Source organism: Carassius auratus, chromosome 18 (assembly GCF_003368295.1).
Source record: "Carassius auratus strain Wakin chromosome 18, ASM336829v1, whole genome shotgun sequence".
NCBI classification, from domain to species: Eukaryota; Metazoa; Chordata; class Actinopteri; order Cypriniformes; family Cyprinidae; genus Carassius; species Carassius auratus.
The window spans coordinates 9879232-9899121 of NC_039260.1; the positions used below are offsets into that span (position 1 = coordinate 9879232).

Here is a 19890-nt window from a genome sequence, read left to right on the forward strand (position 1 = left end):
TAAGATTGGTTTATTTATTAAGTAATCAGCTAAATATGCAGGATCAGAGACCATTTTTGGTCTCTTTAGTGTGTTCTGAGGTAAGGTGGTAGCTAGCTTTAGGATCAGTTCACTGTAAGTAAAAATCTCTGAGGACGGCCATGAAGAGGGGCACGGAGGAGGAAGAAACCCTGTGTGAAGTCAGGATGCAGGGTGTTTGTGCAGGGCCTGGCGCTGCTGTGTGCCAGCCTTGTTAGTTAACTGCAGCTCTGGACTCACTACAGCTAAATATTATTACTGTTAGAGACTGTTGAGGGAATTTAGAGGGTAGGGAGGAGGGGGAGAGGAAGAGTAAAACGAGAAGCAAAGCCAAAAAGTCTAGCAAGCAGATGGACCGCAGTTTGGACTATTAGCTTGGGAAGCATGTAGTCAAGCTAGGCCCAATGAGAAGCCATGGTCCATCTGTGGTGGGCTTTAACTGAGCTGGAATGTGTCATGATGAGACACACCAGCTAACAGTTACACAACAGTTTTTTTTACTGTTCGTATTTTACCTGTTGTCTGTTTTTCCTTTTGTCTTTTGTCAGACAGACTGTCGGCCTGTGCAATGGTGCAATATTTAAGTTGACTCTTTCCGTGTGATAACATCGTCACGCCAGTAGGTGGCGACAAGTGTCCTTTTTTAGCGAACCATTGAATTATTCACTCAACTGATTCATTCAGTGACTTTCTTTATAAAGGAGTTACGATCATTAACTGAACTGATTCATTCAAACCCTTTCATACAGTCTGCTATGAGACAAGCTTTCATGAATGAATTCCTTACTTTTAAAACACGGATTCATTTAGGAATGAAACACCAATCTGTTTTGCCCGGAAAAATTTTAATGGTTGATTCTTTGACTTTGTTATTTTGGTTGAGAAAAAATAGACAAAGGAACTTGCAATATTGTGTTTAAAATGTAAATGTACTTGTGACTGACAGCATAATAATTCTTTCCACTGTACTAACACATGAAAAACACAGCAATCCATAATGCCTGGGAAAGTAAAACAAGAGTGCAGATTGATTGATATTCAGAGGTATTGTACATGGCATAAACAATTTTTTTTTTTTTACTGAAATCCTTGTTGTGTCTACATCTCGTCTTAACATGTTCATTGTCCTTTCAAACAATGTCTTTGAACTGGAGTTTTATACAAACAAACGGGTCTGTTTGGAGGCTCTCTGTAATCAGCTCTCGACAAACAAATCAGTTCCACTGCGGAAAGGTTACTGACATCATGATGTTACCCTAAATGTTCCATATGCCTATTTCCATGAGAGACCGGCTTCTGTTAAAAGCGTGAGAAAGTCACTTTTATGCGGTGCAAAAAAGCATGAAAAAATAGCAGCATGTTTCAAATTAAGCTTTCAACAACAAGCCATATTGAACACACTTGTTTGCTACAAAGAGTCAAGGGATCCTTGTACACTTGACATGTGTGGGATCAATAAGCATTCCAATGGAATCACTTGTATTGAGTGAGCAATGAGAGACAAGCCCTGTCAGAAATATGAGACATATGAGACAGTGAGAGAAAGGGTGGGAAAAGAGGGTGTTGTTACTAGTTGCTAGGGCATTGCTAAGGCTGAAATCAAGAGAGCGCCAAGTTTTTTTTTTATTCAAGTGGAAATGTTTTTCCCATTATATTGTTCTGCACAGTAAAAAATAATTACAAATTGTCTGGTTGTTTTTAAAAGTAACAACACATTAATCAGCAATGTGAAATATACAGTATATACAAAGGTGATATTTTAATAGGGGTGTCACGATAAATATATTTTTGGAATCGATTCTGCGATTTTCCGAATGCACCGCTATTCTCTCTTGAATGAATTCTGAGCTTAGTTTTTAACAGCAGATGGCACTTCGTGCTTTAGAAACGGCTGTGCTCTACTTGCTTCCAGTTCCTTACACACACTCACAACTTAAAATAATCATCAAGTTTGAAAAAGGTTGAAGCGTATTGCGAGTGTTCACAGTGGGCTGTGTTTACACTAATCACGCTTCATAAAAAGAAAAAAAAGCTGAGATGCAAGTACATTTAACCACCTAAATTACTTATTAGTTGGACGCACAAGAACTCTTCTTCATGAGTATTTGAGTGTGTGATTGAAAACTTGCCTAGGGCGCAATCTGCTTTTAAATACTAAGCTCAGAACTGATTCCAGAGAGAATTCCAATGCATTTGGAAAAATCACAGAATGATCCACAAATTGATTAAATGTGACACCCCAATACTTTTATATATTACAGATATTTAGTGTCTTATAATACAAATAATACTCGTCGATACTCTTTAGATTCTTCTAAAAAGTATGCTGGAATCAGCAGTAGAAATTACAATATTAGAATAGAACCTGAATGTTTATGTAGTAATGTGGCTTAAAGATAATTCCTGTCTATAGTGAAATCTACTGTAAAATTACACTAAAATCATAAAATTCATAATTCAAACAACTTAACAGTTCAAATAATACAAGATTTGACAAAAACAGCATACACAAACCCTTCAATTTCAGCTATTCTTTATGAAATTAGGATGAGTCAAAATGTTTATTATGCTTTATTGAAATATATTAATATTTAATTATATGTACTTTTTGTATCGGTCTGAACAAATGTGGCAGATGGGCTGATTGAAAGTGCAGAAATACAGTGGTTACCCAAGTTACCACTGTACACAAAGCAGTGCTGTAATTATAAACATTTCTTCATTAAGCATTATATACATTGGGAGGATGCAAAGAAATGCAATCAAAACCTTTCTGAAGACAGTCAGTCCCTTCAGAGATAAATCAATCTCAATTTTTTTTTTTTTTAGAAAAAAAAAAGCCGATACCGATATCTATATACAAATTTTTCGCCTGATATATTTAAACTTAAATTTTACTGAAGAGAAATCCATGTATCTCTTCTGTACTGATTCTACCATAAATGTAGTATTTTACAAATGTAGACAGACATTCACACCTGAAAAACAGGTCTTGGTGCTGCTCAGGATGATGGCTCTTAAGATGTGTAATCATATTATAGTGTTGAAAGACTGTTGTTTTACGCCTCCTCGCATCACTTGTGCTTTACAAATATTGCAAATAGCAACTTTGTTATCTGTTTGACAGATCTCGAAATGCCTCCACACAGCTGACATGTTGTAAGTTTAAGTTTTTGGCGCTCAAGCTACGTTCATGGTCGTCGCGCGCGCACACGCCCCCTATCGGTTTGGCTCATCGGCAGAAATATTCATATCGGCCGATGCCGATGATGGTCATTTTAAGCTTTTATCGGCCGATACTGATGTTGTGCCGATATTATCGTGCATCCCTACAGATAAATAGACATAGTGATGCTTGCCTCATGAAATAGGAACTCTAGTCCAGGAATCTGACAGCAGATCAAGGAAAAGCATATGTGCAGATACCGTTGAAAGGTCTGCCTGGGATGGGACTCCAAGCGCTAACTAGCCAGCGCCATCAGCTCAACATGAGCAGCCGCATGGTCCAGCACTCCTGGTCGCCCGGCAACAGAATCCTGGCACTACGCCTAGCAGGCTCAGGGGGCACAGCCAAAGAAACGTCTACATGGGATTTTTCACTTTTTATTTATGAGCTCACATCATGCAGTACAACATTACAGGGGAAATATAACCACTTAGTTTATTTGTGAAATTAATATGTACATTTAGTTGGTATGAGTAAGATTTCAGTGGATGGAGTATACACATCCCCTCAAATTATCAACGTCCCAGCCCTAATGGATGGCATATGTCTAGAAACACGACAAGAGCATGTGATCCAGATGGGAGTCACGACAATGGCAGAGTTTGATGAGGTGCATCTGATGCGTCCCATCCACATAGCTATAAATCCACATTGCAGTGCCAGCCAGTAAACAGCCAATAAAGGTGCAGCCACATTAGCAACATTTTGGCGTTATTTAGTGGACCAAGCTCCATTGTCTATTGTCGATAGTAGAACAAAGGATGAAGCAGTTTTCTGTCACGAATTTGCATTATCAACTTGAACCTGCTGTAAAATGTGTGTGGGGAAATTTTTCACACTCGTGCCAAATTCCTATTCAAATGACTGGATTTTGATGGGAAAAAATTTACCGGACAACGGTCATTTTGACCACACCTTAAGATGCGGGTCACTGTACAACAGGCATGCTAATCTTACCGCATCTGTCCTCACTCCCATCACAGTGTGTATGTTTGCTTAGTTGCCTATCGGCTTACAGATGAAAAAAGGGTTCACTGAGGTGATCCCACAGCACCGGGATGTGATTTTACACACTCTCGAGTCTCCACGCTGGAACAAACATCAGCAGGGTCTTAATTGGCCTGGGTGGAGACTCTTTTCCTCCGACTGCTGCAAGTTGAGATGCTTAGAATTCTTCTGCACATTCTGCCACATCATAAGCCACCCTGCAGAAATGACTAGAACATTCCTTAGTTTAATTGTTAAGTTTAGTGAGAAAAAAAACAACAAACAATTGTGAATAACTTCCAAAACAGCCACAGGACACGTGCAAAGTAATAAAAAAAAACATATATTTATCTCCCATATCTCAAGTTTTTGGTTTTTGGTTTATTCACACTAAATGCAAAACTGCTGCAAAGTGTGACACAATCATAGACAACATAAGATATCTCATGTTCAAGCAGAATTTTTGACTAGTGAGATTACATGGTGGATGGAGCTATTATGGTAATACAGGGCTTCAGATTGACCAAAAGTTTTGGAAAATTGTGACTGAAATCTAATTAGAGTTGGCATGTAAAAGCATGTAAAAGCCTGTTACATATCTTATTATGAAAGGTTCATCCATATATGTTTAATTTTTTAATATGCTTAAACCCTGCCCCTCCACAATAAACAGCAAATTCATATTCATTTTGAGTGCAATTCCCGCTCCTTTTTTATAATCCATTAACTTCTTATGTACATCACAATAAAGAAGAAAAGATATGTCACTACATTTCATTGTGACTCATTGATTAATTACTGTCAGTTTTTGATGCATCTAACTAAAATAGAAATGAACCAGGAATTGAAATCGTAATGTACATGAGATAAATAAATAAAATCAAAGTGATAAAATAATGGTCAGAGATAACTTTATCGCTTGTTGAATCATGTGCAAAACCAATTATAATCCATTATAAAATAAATCCAGCATTAGGAATATTCTATCATACACATATCACATAAAACAGGCATAGCATAGAGCTGTAAAAGAGAACTGCATTTCCTTAAATAGCCACATGGCCCTTTTATGACCTATTAATAGTAGCACACCTTCCAGATCTAATTCCTACCCTAACCAACTCACTCAAGTCTCCCTAAATATCTCATTGTCCTCTAACTAACCAAGAACTGAATTACACTTGAGCTAAAAAGCCTAAACATAAGCATTCCTGGCTCGCTAGTGCTCTCTGATCCTTTTACATACACATTTGGAGTGGAAACAGGAAGTTATTCATTATTTGGAATGCCACCAAAAGGGGGCACCCCAAGCAAACTGCTCTCCCATCCCACACACACACACACAAATAGAAGGTCCTCAAACATCACTTCCTCAATGAGGAAATATTTCAGACATGCATGCCTTCTGTTGAAAAGGAAGACAGCTCGGGCTGACTAAAGAATGAACAAAGAGAAAAGCAAAAATACATCATCACAATCAGTACATTACTTCATTTTTTACCCAAAAATATGGTCTTTATTTATCAGTGTTGAGTACTCGAGACTCGGACTCGGTCTTGGACTCGGTCTCGAGACCGTATTTTAATGGTCTCGGTCTTGTCATGGACTCGTGTGCATTTTGACTCGGTATTGACTCGGACTCGAACATATTAGGAATCGGACTTATGCCCGAGTCCACTCGAGTCCCAATCAAAATATTTCATGATTATTACTGTATGTTAATGTTTATTTAGATTGATGTATGTTTGAAACATCCAATGACTGGTGATTTTCTTTTGACGTGCGACGTTAGGTCAGCGACACACTGGATGTGTGGCGCAAGCGCCTCAGCTGCGTGGCGTGTCTGTTTTTAATTCGGCTCCCATGTTAACCGGTTAGATATTGCAGACTGCCTGCGTGAGACGCGCGTAAAACCAGTACATGCTAGAAATAGAACCGACGCCTATTTTTCACGCGACACGCGTGCATGTTGGAAGCGTTTCCAGGCAAAATATACTAGGAAAATATGTTTATATATAATTTTGTACACAAATACATATTAATTCATGACATTTTGATATTTGAAAGTCTATAGGTTGGCATAAAATCAGATATAAATGTAATTTAAAAAATAAATTAATAATGAACGATTTTCAAATATTGCACCTGTCAAACATACTCTATTGTGCCATCAATACTGTTGACGGTGTCCTATCAGTAGGTGTGTAAAAAAAAAAAAAAAGGAGAGGTCTCCCTCTATGTCACCTACAGCAGCAGCAGCGCGCCAAGCGCCGCGTGCAGGCACGCTTCTGGTGTGTAAAGACAGAAAACGCGAAGCAGCCACCACGCTTCTAGCACGCAGCAGAGACGCCACGCAGCCAGTGTGTCACCGGCCTTAAGTTACCCTCCTGCCATCCGCCTGTAGTGATCCCGCTTTCCAGAAAGCCACGTTGCTACATTATTTCTCTCAACTGTGTTATTTTTACAAAGTAGGACAAAATGGTCACAAAAAATATTGTTTAATTAAATTATATAATGAATACAGACACAGACTGACTGTCTCAACACTAAACATCTCCCCCAAAAACATGTCTGACAGAATCCATTGAACTAATATGGCATTTCATCCAGCTTTCTTCCCCTGGCACATACACACTTTTGCATGAAATTTTCCTGGACAGTCAGTCGGCTCTTGTGTGTATGCCCTCCGTAACTAAAAAAAAACTTGGACTAGTGTGTATTTTACCCTGCATTAAAACGCACCATCCAGGGAAATTAGCATTAGATTATCAGTTGCTGTTACAGAAAGTGATAAAATGGTAACTGTTGTCAGTCCCCGCTTCCTCTACACCAGTAGAGTGTTTTTAGTCGGGGTGGATTGATCATGAGACCACATCGTGCTCGGTTGGGTAGCAGGATGGTCTCCTCACTTATTTTTTTGAAAAGTAATTATGCCCACCTGTAATCTTCACAACATCTAAAGTGCAGACATTGTAAGGATATTAGCAGTCATTAGTTAAGCTTCAATGTTAAAAGTTATGTAAAAGCTGTTACAGTTGAACATTTACAGGTATAGTGGTACAGTAATGTTACTTGTACTAGAAAGGTTATATGGATGTGTATAGTGGTACAACGATGTTATGTGAAAATTAGCACTTAATATTGACAAGTTACAATTCATAATACTAATAAAATTACCTTTACACCACATACTATGTGGCCCTTTTACCCTTTATTGTTTCCACCAAACATTTTACATACTCTTGAAGATTTCTTTAGGTCTTGTCTCAGACCCAATCTCTCTGGTCTCGGTCTTGACTCGGACTCGACCCTTTCTGAACTCGGTCTTGACTCGGACTCGACCCTTTCTGAACTCGGTCTTGACTCGGACTCGACCCTCTCTGGACTCGATCTGGACTCGGACTCGAATGAGCTGGTCTCGACTACAACACTGTTATTTATAGTTGGTGAGAGTGCCGCAGCTATTTCCACATTGTTGGTCTCTACATCCAGTTATGCCAAGTATGATGGGTTTCCAATATGTTGTGCTACCAAACAAGGAAGCCCACAGAGGATCTAAACACAAATGCAGATGTTTAACAGCACCGAAACAACCCGCTAAACGTGAAGGTCACTCGTTTAGCGAAGCGAGGAAGTTGCGAAGGCCCCTGTGGCGTGACGGTGCTGATGTGACTGACCCTGTCTGTTCTTTTGAGCAGTCATGAGGGAGACAACCACTTGCTGACCAGCCCTCCCTTCTCCTCCCTGTCTGTGAAAGCCAACCTTTTAGACCACATAGACACAGCCGCTGCGCCGCTCCAAACCGCCACAGACGTCCTCAGCAGCAACTGAATTGACATAGGGGCTCATTATATAAAAGGTTAAATGCAATATCTTCTGGATTGATGCAATATTTTACGAGGAATGCAGTAAAAAGAGTGTTATTATCCCGGGGCAACAAACCCACTGACACACTTGGATGCCATTCTGTCTTAGGGTCTTAACTCAAGAATAACTAGAATGTTCAAAACGGTAATCTCAGTGCAGAATGTTAATTCTTTCGTGCTCGGCACCAGCCACAAAATCACATTTCAGGGCATGTGAATTGGCATTTTTTACTTAAATTACATGACTGCTTTATTGGTGCAGACAATTTATTGTTTCAACAATGCAAGGCATTTCTTTTTCTTTAATGCATAATGTGCTGCTTGGCTCACAATCTAGCTTCAATAGTGTTCCCTGGAGCTGAAAAAAAAATGCTTGTGCGTCACTCTGCTGTAGCACATGCGCATGTGGAGGATGAAAAAAAATAAAAAAAGGCAAACCCGTCTTGAATTCCATAACACTCAAACGCAGCACTGAAGCTGAACATGGCAAACACATGCATTTGGAGCCAGATCTGGCTTCTGTTGCTGCTGCAGACTCTTGTAATCTTAGATTTGGGATAACGTGACCCAGCGAGAGGCCCTAGAGCAGGCAGACTACCAAATGTCCCCTCTATGGTGCAAAACAAATCCACTGAGGGAGAGCACAATAACACAGACAGACGCCCTTACTGAGGCAAAGAACATGTCTGGGAGCACGCATATTACACATTTTGCAATAAAAAATTGCTTAAATGGGTGTGCTTTGCATCATTAACAATCATTTTCTAATCATGTAAATTGCAGATGGATGTTCATACAGGCTGAGTGCCTTGATCTGAAGCTATTAATTTCAAAATCTAAATCCAGATTGATTATAATTAATTAATAATTATAAATCATAAAAACAATAATATTAATTTTGGTGCATCATTTAAATCACCCTCATTCATATGGATTACTTTTACCATTAAAAAAAAGTTGATTACATAGACTTTTGTGGATAGATTAAACATGTCTTAATTTTTGTTTCCATGTTTTTTTTAAATTTAGAACAACATGAGGATGAATAAATGACAGAACTGACAGAATAAAAGTGATCTCACTGAAAATGATTTTTTACTGTAGAAATAACAGTAGTTCCCTGACTATAATATAATATGATTTAATATAAATATCTAACCTTAACGCTATGCATAATTTTTATTATTACTCAAACCAATAAAAAGAATAATATGTAAAAAAAAAAAAAAAAAAAGGATGGTTGATGCCTGAAGTCTGATCGTTCCAGCATACTACCTCATTCTGTTTTGATAGTAAGTGCTGAAGAGGCGGGACTAGGAGGTGAACAGATGGACCAATTGGAGATGGGAAGGGGAGGTCCACAATGATTGGCATGTTATTGACTGAAGTAAAAAAGTGGTGTGGGGAGAGGGAGGAGGTGCTGTAACCATGGTAATTACATATGCATGTTTTCCATGTTTTTCAAGTCACTATTTTCTAAACGTTTATAGCTTGTTAATTATAATCAATTATAACATTTATTAATATTTAAAACAAAAACAAGTGAAAAACATATTTTTAGCTCTGACAGAGCAGCCAAATATGTTTTTATATTTTTATTTTACATGAATTATAATTAAATAACAAAAAACAAAAAGGAGTGAAACTATTTTATTTTTAGAAAAAAAACTGTCATAGTACTTTTACTTTTGTTAATTTTAAGCAATCATAATGTCATATATATATATATATATATATATATAAATAATAATTACTATTATAATGAATAATAATCCATTATAATAATAATAATAATAAAAATAAATAAAAATAAAAAAAACAGAAGTGGATAACATTATATGTACACCTTTGTCAAAGCAGCCAGATATTGTTTTTACTTTTGTTCTGGGCTTTAATTTTACTTTTTAACCAAAAGTAACGTACCAAAAGATTTCTGTTCTGTTATCTATTACTTAACATTAGCTGATCGATCATCAGATTTATCAAACACAAAATAGAACCATTTAAAAGACATGATCAGACTCATTTCAAAGGCAAGTATAAATGCGATAGCAATGTCTAATATATGAGTGAGTATGATTGTGTGTATGAATGCATGAGCACCACGAGCGCTTGCGTGTATAAGCATGTGCACTCAAACACTCTTAGGTTACTACTGACAAACACAGACTGGTAGCCTTGCTCTCCACTGCCACAGGACCCTAAGCAGACCTGCGGTTGGACCCCTGGCTCCATCAAGCCACATCCTTATCCGGAAACACAATCCCACTTGGGATCATTCTAGACACTCAGCATAACCACAACAGTACACACAGAGAGGTGGATGTTTCCTCCACTCAATCCCACAAAGCTCATGACCCAGGCGAGTAAAACCAATAGACGCTCGGCTGCCTCTGCAAACAGGTCACAACAGATCAGTGCCATCTGTTTCTGTGATTCTTGTGCAGGAATCAAACAAATCAATGGAAAGAAACAGACAAAATAATTCAATCAAATATCTGTCCCACTGTCCAATATCCCTGGGTTTGTGAGCTACAGCATAAGCAAGAAATGTAAGAGTCATTAAACCATGTTGTATGGAAGTACAGTATGCATGACAAGTCTCACTCTCCCGCCATCTAGTTTACACAAACAACATACACTCGTTCACCTACAGGAAAAAAAAAACAGAAAGAAGAATAATATGAATGGAGCCCCGCACATTGCATGCAAAAAAATAAATAAATAGTAGGCTAAATTGTGTACACGATTTACTATTTTGTTCCCTCGATTTATAAATTGTGCACACGATTTACTAATTCATTTCCTCAATTTATAAATTGTGCACACGATTTACTTTCATTTCCTCGATTTATAAATTGTGCACACGATTTACTAATTTATTTCCTCAATTTATAAATTGTGCACACGATTTACTTTCATTTCCTCGATTTATAAATTGTGCACACGATTTACTAATTTATTTCCTCAATTTATAAATTGTGCACACGATTTACTTTCATTTCCTCGATTTATAAATTGTGCACACGATTTACTAATTTATTTCCTCAATTTATAAATTGTGCACACAATTTACTTTCATTTCCTCGATTTATAAATTGTGCAATCGATTTACTAATTTATTTCCTCAATTTATAAATTGTGCACACAATTTACTTTCATTTCCTCGATTTATAAATTGTGCACACAATTTACTTTCATTTCCTCGATTTATAAATTGTGCACACAATTTACTTTCATTTCCTCGATTTATAAATTGTGCACACGATTTACTAATTTATTTCCTCAATTTATAAATTGTGCACACAATTTATTTTCATTTCCTCGATTTATAAATAGTGCACACAATTTAATAATTAATTCCCTCGATTTATAAATTGTGTGCACAATAAATGAATAAATTTGTAAATTGTACGGTCGATAAAAGCAAATTGAAGGAACGAATTAGCAAATCGAGGGAACGAAATAGTAATGGTGTGCACGTTTTAGTACATCGAGAACGAATTAGTAAATCATGGGCACGATTACTTTTTATTGCATGTTATGTACAGGACTCCATAAAAATGTGTATGTGAGAGTGAGAAAACGGTTCTAGTCACCATCATTTTGGGCAGTGTAGTAAAACAAACACATGCCAAAAATTTGTCAGGAAGGAAGGAACTCCATATTTGGGATGAAATACATCACAAAATTGCAGAAATTTATTTTTGTCATGGTGCATTATATTAAGTGATTTTAACAACTGTGTAATTACTGTGCAATTAACGTAATTACAATAATTAACATTTGATACGATGCACTTATGTACATGTTTTTATATTGTACTTAATATTTAATCAAACACAAAGACTACAAAATGGAGCCAAAAAGTATTTTATTTTGTGTAAAATGTACAAAACAATAAGTGAAAAGTAAAAAAAAAAAAAAAAAATTGTGTAAAAAAAAAAAATAAGATGAGTAACATTTATTTCAAGTTATATCAAAATACAGAAATATAAACATATAGATAAAACATTTAATTAATTTCAATTCTAATACGTTTAATTTCAAATTAGTTTCAGTTTCTATTAAATATTAAAAATACTCTTCAGACCCAGATAGCCAACCTCTCTCTTTTTAAGTACAGCTCTAGTCTATTTAGTTTTATACAAACACGCACACAGACTGTGTTCGGTGCCAGTGTCACACTAGGTTCCTACAACCCAGCCAGTTCTCAAAAATCGAACAGACATGGGCCACCACAGTCTGGCTGATTCAATAAGATGGGGAGGCGAGAAGTTTTATTTTGGCTTTACACTGCTTTTGGAGGTGTTTCCTCTCAGCGCAAGAGTTTGCTAAAAATACTTCCCAGATTTGCTTCATTAAATGCACTGTGTTTCCTGGCAGACCTGCGCCTGCTCGCAGAAATACCCCACTGCTGTCCGGGAGCCACAGACCCACTTCACAGATCAACACAATCTCATACAGAGAAACACACACACCTAGTTCACGTATATACGAGTGCTCACAAATATTAAGGAATCACGTGAAAGCATTAAACATGTAATTCCATTTTGTCGCTATTCACTTTCATTCTATGGAAAAGAGCAGCATGAACATTCTGCTGAACTTCTGCTTTTGTGTTTTATGGATGAAATCAAGTCATACAGGTTTGGAATGACATCAAGTTGAATAAATGACAGGGTTTTCATCATTAAGTGAAATCCTACTTTAAAAGCACATGCATATTCCCTCATGTGCAGACACAGCGAGAGTCTTGTCTCCTCTCAGGCTCAATCAGGAGTCTTTGAGTTCGACGGATCATTTCTGTCAAGCCCTGTTTCTGCGGACAGTCATCAGTAGCTTTGCAGAACAGCTTCAATACCGCTGGCACACTCTTCATCCTGGCATGGTGTACACACACACATTTCTCTAGCACAACATCTGGAGTCAAAACGCCACATCTACATTTTGTGTTTACTTGAAGGAGACAGTAATCCAGCGTTGAGCGCATAAATATTTGGCCTGCCATTTAAAGGGGATGTCAGCGGGAGTCATATAGCGGCCCTTCCTTGAACTTAGATTAAATGATGCAGCAGCTTTACCCTCAAAAACTGACAAGGTCATTAGCAACCTGCTAATCTGGCAGATGGCGGATAGCAAATGGTTTGTGGATGTCAGAGAGCATGTAATGTGCACAAGCATGAAGGAATATGAAAGAGTGAAAAACAAAACGGAAGAGGAAAATTTACTGTTTTGGCTAACTAATTTAAAATAAACCATTATTCATTTAAAAGTAAATTAAAAAAAATATTAAATATTTAAAAAATGTAAAAAAAAAATATATATTTGAAACGCTACATGTATAATGTACACTATAAAAAATGGATTTGCTAAAGATTTACATTTAATAGTCAATTTAAATGTAAAAATGAAAACTTGTAATAACGGACTATCACACATAGGTGGATGTTTTCAGCACACAGGCTAAGATTTATTACTCGTGCATCAAAAAGATGTCATATCATGCATCTCTATTTTCTCTAGTTTCATTTCGCAGATTTTTTTTTTATACTTTTTTTTTTTTTATCAAACATCCTCTGCACTCTTTTTTTGGAATGAACATCCTCTCTGTTACTTTTCCTCATGAAAAACATGCTGACAGACCGCTACATTTCTCTGCGGTGCTGTCTGCCTCCGTCTCGCCTTGTCTAGTTTTGGGTCGTCGCATAGCGTGCGTGCCTCTGCTGCTGTTCTGGCTAGCCTCCCTGACTTGAAGAGGGCGACTGGTGGCTACTTATTCATCATCTGGCACCACACACACACACACATTTATTCAGACTCCTCTGCTTCTTTATTTATTTTGGGAGAGGAGCAGAGAGGTTGTGTGTGTGGCCCGTTTTTGTTCTCGGAGAGGGACAAGACCCACGGCACAATCACCCTCAGAGACAGCAGCTGGCTTTAGTGAGCTGAGCAAGCTCGACCTCTCCTCTTCCTTTCAGAGCTTTGTTTTTCTGTGCTTTCATGTGAAATGGACTGATGAGATTTTGTCTTTATTGATAAGTGGGACACAGAACCATGGGTTCAAACCCAGAGCTAAAATGGCATCAGCCCAATTTCACATCAAAGCCGAAAAAGTGATCTTATTTTGGCATGTAACACTGCTCAAAAAAAGCTTACATTACGTTAAAATGTTATCTGTATTCATGTGATAGACAGTACAACATAAATAACTCAGGGAAATATTATATTATTATAATGAAAACACTGGTACATCTTTAAATGTGTCCAGAAAATCAAAAGATAATGATAATGATATATTATAATTAATAATAACAATATTATTATTACTATTAATTAATTCATATATATATATATATATATATATATATATATATATATATATATATATATATATTTATTTTACATTTTTTTGCTTTATTTAAATTAGAATAAAAGGCTGTACAAAAAGTTCTATGATGTATAAATACTTAGATTTGAATAATATTTTACTTTGTCTACATTAAAGTAATTATAATGTAAACTTTTTTTTTTGCATTATAGGAATAAAAATTGAAAGAGAATAATTAACTTTCCGAATTAATTTTAATTCACAAAGAAAACTCAATCACCATAAAAATTTATGTATTTATATGGAAAATATAATTCCCTTTTTCTCTTACGGTTATGGGTCAAAATAGATTCATCTGCAGATACAAACCAATGTAAACAGCAGGAAAACTGTGTTTGCAATACTCTGTTATTGACCCCTGTTGTTACGGAGGACCGTGAACTACTCCATAAGGCTTACAGTTCAGATTAAAAAGATTTGATTACACTAAGCGGCTGTTATACTGTGGTAAACAATGGGCCTCGTAATAGATTGTCCTCATTAATGTCACGACTAAATAAGGCAATGCAGTTACACATGTGCAGCTGAGTGTGAAATTTTTTTATTGTTTATGGTCTGGAAGAATCACACTGTATGTCAAAGACTCTCACTGAATCTGTCGAAAACACAAATAATGAAATCCTCATCACGTCCTGTTCAGTCCTCATCATAATGTTTCTAATACACGGCACGTTTATAGCATTTAATTAATCTTGACAACCGAGCTTTAACACTCAATATTTAATGTCTGAAACCGATTTTGTGCTCAATTGTAATACAAGTCATAAGTCACAAGTCATAAGTTAGGCATGTAGTTTTAGGGCTTGTGCTCTGTAGGGAAATCAGAAGTTACAACTACTGACACTGACAATGGCCATTTCCTCTCATGTCTACATGCAATACTACCGATGAGAAATGAACAATGTCAAAATAATTGCAGAATCAAAATGGCTACATTCAGCAAACTTACTAATATTTTTGCAGTATGTAATGTAGTATGCACAGACTGCAACATGCAAAATGACCTACAACATATGTAATGTACAGTACAGAATATCATGCACTACCGCTCAATACTATGTGGTCAGTATGTTTTTTTTTTTGTTTTTTTTCTTTAAAGAAAATAATACTTTTATTTAGCAAAAATGTATTAAATTAATCAAATGTGACTGTAAAGACTTTTACATTGTTACAAAACATTGCCCTATGTAGGCTGTTAAAACATGCACAAAATTACCACCAAAAAAAAAAAAACCCTAGACACCACTCACATGTAGCATTATGCAATCATGTGACACCACAGCAAACTACTGTTTGAAATAGTTAATGTTGCATAATGGCAACTGTTCCCCTGTTTTAAATTGTATTTATGTATTTGGTTTTTTAAAAAGTATGCAGTGCATACTGTGTAGTTAGTATTCCATTCCAAACATAGCCACTGTGTGTGTGTGTGTGTACTGTGATGAGGATGGAACAGGACAGCTGACAGCCCTTAAATGCTCTCTGGTGCACTCCGCTCATTGGCTGACGGTGACATCATTATTCTATTCTCCTCTTTCACCTCCTCTTTTCAGAGTTTGTTTACCTCTTTCTCTCTCAATATCACTCTCTTTTTCCACTCATTCTAACGTCAGCACAGGGGCCATAAACCACAAGACACAAGGGAAATCGAAAGGCGAACTTAATAAGCACAGTAGAAATCAACCCAAATCCGGTAGGATACAGATTGTTCTTTACCAAAATTATTCAAATACACCTCCGTAGTGTGACAGGCACTGGAAGAGAGAGAGGTGATCATTGGGTGATTTAGACAGGCCTCCACCGCTGGCAGCATTGATCTCTATAGCAGACAGGTGTCTCTTGTCTGGTAGTGCAGGGAGGATGATGGATAGACGGATGGATGGATGGAGGGAAGGCGGGTGTTTTAGGGAGTGAGTCAGCCAGTCTGGTGGCTCTAAGCCTCGTCTGGCCCCCCCAACCCAAAACAGATTAGCCCTTAGTCAGATTAAGGAGGAGCTTTTGCGAGAGCTCTGCGTAGGGAAGAGGTGAAATGTGCTCGGAGCACGACAGGAGGAATCAAGGGGTTAGAAGCACGCGGCTGTAAGTAGGGGGCGGGGGATGGATGCGGAAAAGCAGAGCAGGGCAGATGGCCACTGCACCTCTTCACTTCTCGTCTCATGTCCAGTCTGCACACATACAGTTGCGCTCGCTCATCCTCATGTCATTGAAAACCTGTTTGGACTTTCTTTCATCTGTGGAAAACAATGGGAGATATTTTGAAGGCTGCATTGGTTGTTCTTTTCCACACAATTGCAATAAACACGGGGTCTGAAGGTTTCAAGTTTCAAAAGAAAAAGTCTTCTTTAGTCATTTGATAGCATCTGTGTGAGGGACATGTCAACATTTAGGCTACAAAATCTTGACATCTGCCCTGGTTCTCCTTTGCATGTCTATGAGAATGATATCTAAATAATTATAGGGATAGTTCACCCAAAAATAAAAGTTATGTTATTAATAACTCACCCTCATTTTGTCACAAACCCATAAGACCTTCATTCATCTTCTGAACACAAGTCAAGATATTTTTGATGAAATCCGAGAGCTTTCTGACCTTGCATTGACAGCAACACAACTGACATCTTCAAGGGCCAGAAAGGTAGTAAAGACATCTTAAAAATAGTCCATGTGTTAATTTTAAGAAGATGACTCACAACCATGACTCTCGTAAACACACATCGAAAACTGACAGTGTACAGAAGAATTTGTTGAATAAGTCATTGTTTTGGTTTTCTTTGTGCACAAAAAGTATTCGCGCAGCTCTCGTAGCTTACTAACTTTCTGGGCATTGAAGGGGATAGTTACGTGGCTGTCTATGCAGGGTCAGAAAGCTCTCAGATTTAAAAAAATATCTTAATTTGTGTTCTGAAGATAAACTAAGGTCTTACAGGTTTGGAACGACATGAGGGTGAACGGCTTGAAGGGTCATTTTTGGATGATTTGGATGTCCCTTTAAGGAATCATTCTTTTGTTACTTGGAATATAGAGTAATATGGACCAATTTCATTATGTTTTGTTGCTTTTTGTCCTTTCTTTAGCTTGACAGCTTGTCAAGTGCTTTCTTAGAAAATCTTTTACTTGTCTTGAAAAAGGCAGAAGTTGTTGGAAGTTTAACGGTGGTTAGGCTTCAAAATCATAAAAGTTGAGTTAGTGAAGACTAGTTCTGGATTGGCCTACAAAAGTACATCATCACTGCAGTGCTCTAAAGAAATCCGAACAGGTTTGGAACAATATGACGGTAAGTATTTATGGCAGAATCTTTTTTTGGGGTGAACTATTCCTTTAAGGCAAGGAGGAGGCAGACAAGCGAGAAGCAACAAAGACTGAAAGAGAGACTGAGCGAGAGAGATGGAGAGAGGCTAAAAACAGAGAAAGACTGAATAAAAGGAGAGAGAGGGAACAACAGACAGCAACAGGAAAGCATTAAGCCCCCACCACGTCGCAAACACAGGACTTCCAGAAATGATTGAAACAGAATAGCCTCCGCTTCCACCCCCCAACAAACAAAAGCCCCCATTGTGTAATGTTGTGCCACGAACACAGCTAGGGGAAACATAGGAGCACTGAAAAAGCATGGAGTAACCCCCTTCCCTCCCCTCCTCTTTACCCCAGCCCCTGGTTGCCTTCTCTCTCAACTGTGACACTGACAAGGCAATGCAGCACCACTGTGCTCCAGCACACTGCAGGGCCTCCAAACTGAAAAATATACCCTTTGTTTCCCTGTAGAGTGAGACCTCACACACACTCGGCTGGACGGGAGGGGAGCAGTACCGGGGTCGGCCAGAAGGGGGCCAGAGACTCTCTCCGGCATCTCAGAAACAGAAGGAGCGCTTCAGGCAATTACACTGTATCATTATACAGAGAAAAACAATAAGTAGTAAAGAAAAACGCCTATGACTGCAAGGAGGTGTTTATGACAAAGTATATATACTTTGCTGTATATACTTTGCTATATATGATGTATATACACACATCTCCAAGATGCTACAAGAAAGCTACCTGCAAAGCTGCAGTACTTTTAAAAGTATTTGACACTTGTGTAAAAATTCTGTAAAAATTTTAGGATGCTGTCAAATATAATGTCATAAATAGATTTTCTTTATCAATTAAAGTCTTACTAAAGGGGCCATATGATGCGATTTACATTTTTTTCCTTTCTCTTTGGAGTGTTACAAGTGTTACGTGAAAAAAGACAGTATAAGTCATTATAATCAGTAATCATGTCTCCACTGAATGTAATAAATGCCTAGTTTATAATGGGTTTTAATAATTTTTTTTCTCTGCGCTCCGGGAGACAGCATCACAGTATGGTAAGGGGCGTAACATTTCCATCACACGCTTTAGATATTTGGCCAATCACAATGCACAATGCACTGGATAGCTGGCCAATCAGCATACACATCGCTTTTCAGAACGATGAGCTTTGTAAAAATCATTGTGTTTCAGAAAGGCGGGGCTTAGACGAGCAACAATAAATGTACATTATGTGGAAAATAATGTTTTTTTTTTTTTTATCCTTACACCGCATAAACACATTGCATTACACCAAATACACAACATAATGTTCTTTTTTAGCAACTTTTTAACTAAATTAAATCAACATTTCCTGTGACCATGCGTTTAAAGCAGCTTTTGCCCTAGGTGAACTTATGCATAGTATTTCAGGTAGCTTTGCAGGTAGATCTCTTAGCATCTTGCCTCAGTTCTTCTGGATTGATTCTGTTTGTTCTGTTTCCTTATATCATTGCAGACAGACTGGATGATGATCACATCAGATCTCTGTGTGAAGCACTGGCTGTTCTCAAACTCCTTGTGCAAACAAAAATCTCACCGGATTATTACAATTAATGGAAAAATGAATGTTTGTAAATGGTGATCAGATCTCTGTGTGAAGCACTGGCTGTTCTCAAACTCCTTGTGCAAACAAAAATCTCACCGGATTATTACAATTAATGGAAAAATGAATGTTTGTAAATGTAAACTGATATATCCGACTGACACTACAGCAAAGGATAGAAATAAACTGACTTAAAACCATTTTTAGCTGTTGAAAATACTAGCATTCTAATAATTTGGCCCCCACTGTACATATGCATATGTATATGTGCATATGTATAGACATAGACATGTAGCTACTAATAGCTTTGTTATTACCACTGTTAATCATTTTAACACTGTTAATAAAACACATTGAATGGTGTATAAATGCAGAAAATTACCACTATATAACTGCTATATATTTGTCAGCTTTAATGCCCAGCCCTTTTCCCTATCGAAATTAAACCAGACAATCAGTGTTTGTGTCTCTTACTGTGCCTGTTTAGCTGCACTCACTTTAAAGCAGACCAGCATCTCCCCTGGGAGTC

General features: G+C 37.4%; 1 protein-coding gene across 2 annotated transcripts in view; it reads right to left on the reverse strand.

The window, feature by feature from the left end:
• LOC113118396 (insulin-like growth factor 1 receptor) overlaps positions 1-19890 on the reverse strand; it is an 85977-nt gene that overhangs the window by 21767 nt on the left and 44320 nt on the right. The gene's annotated exons all lie outside the window — the stretch shown is intronic.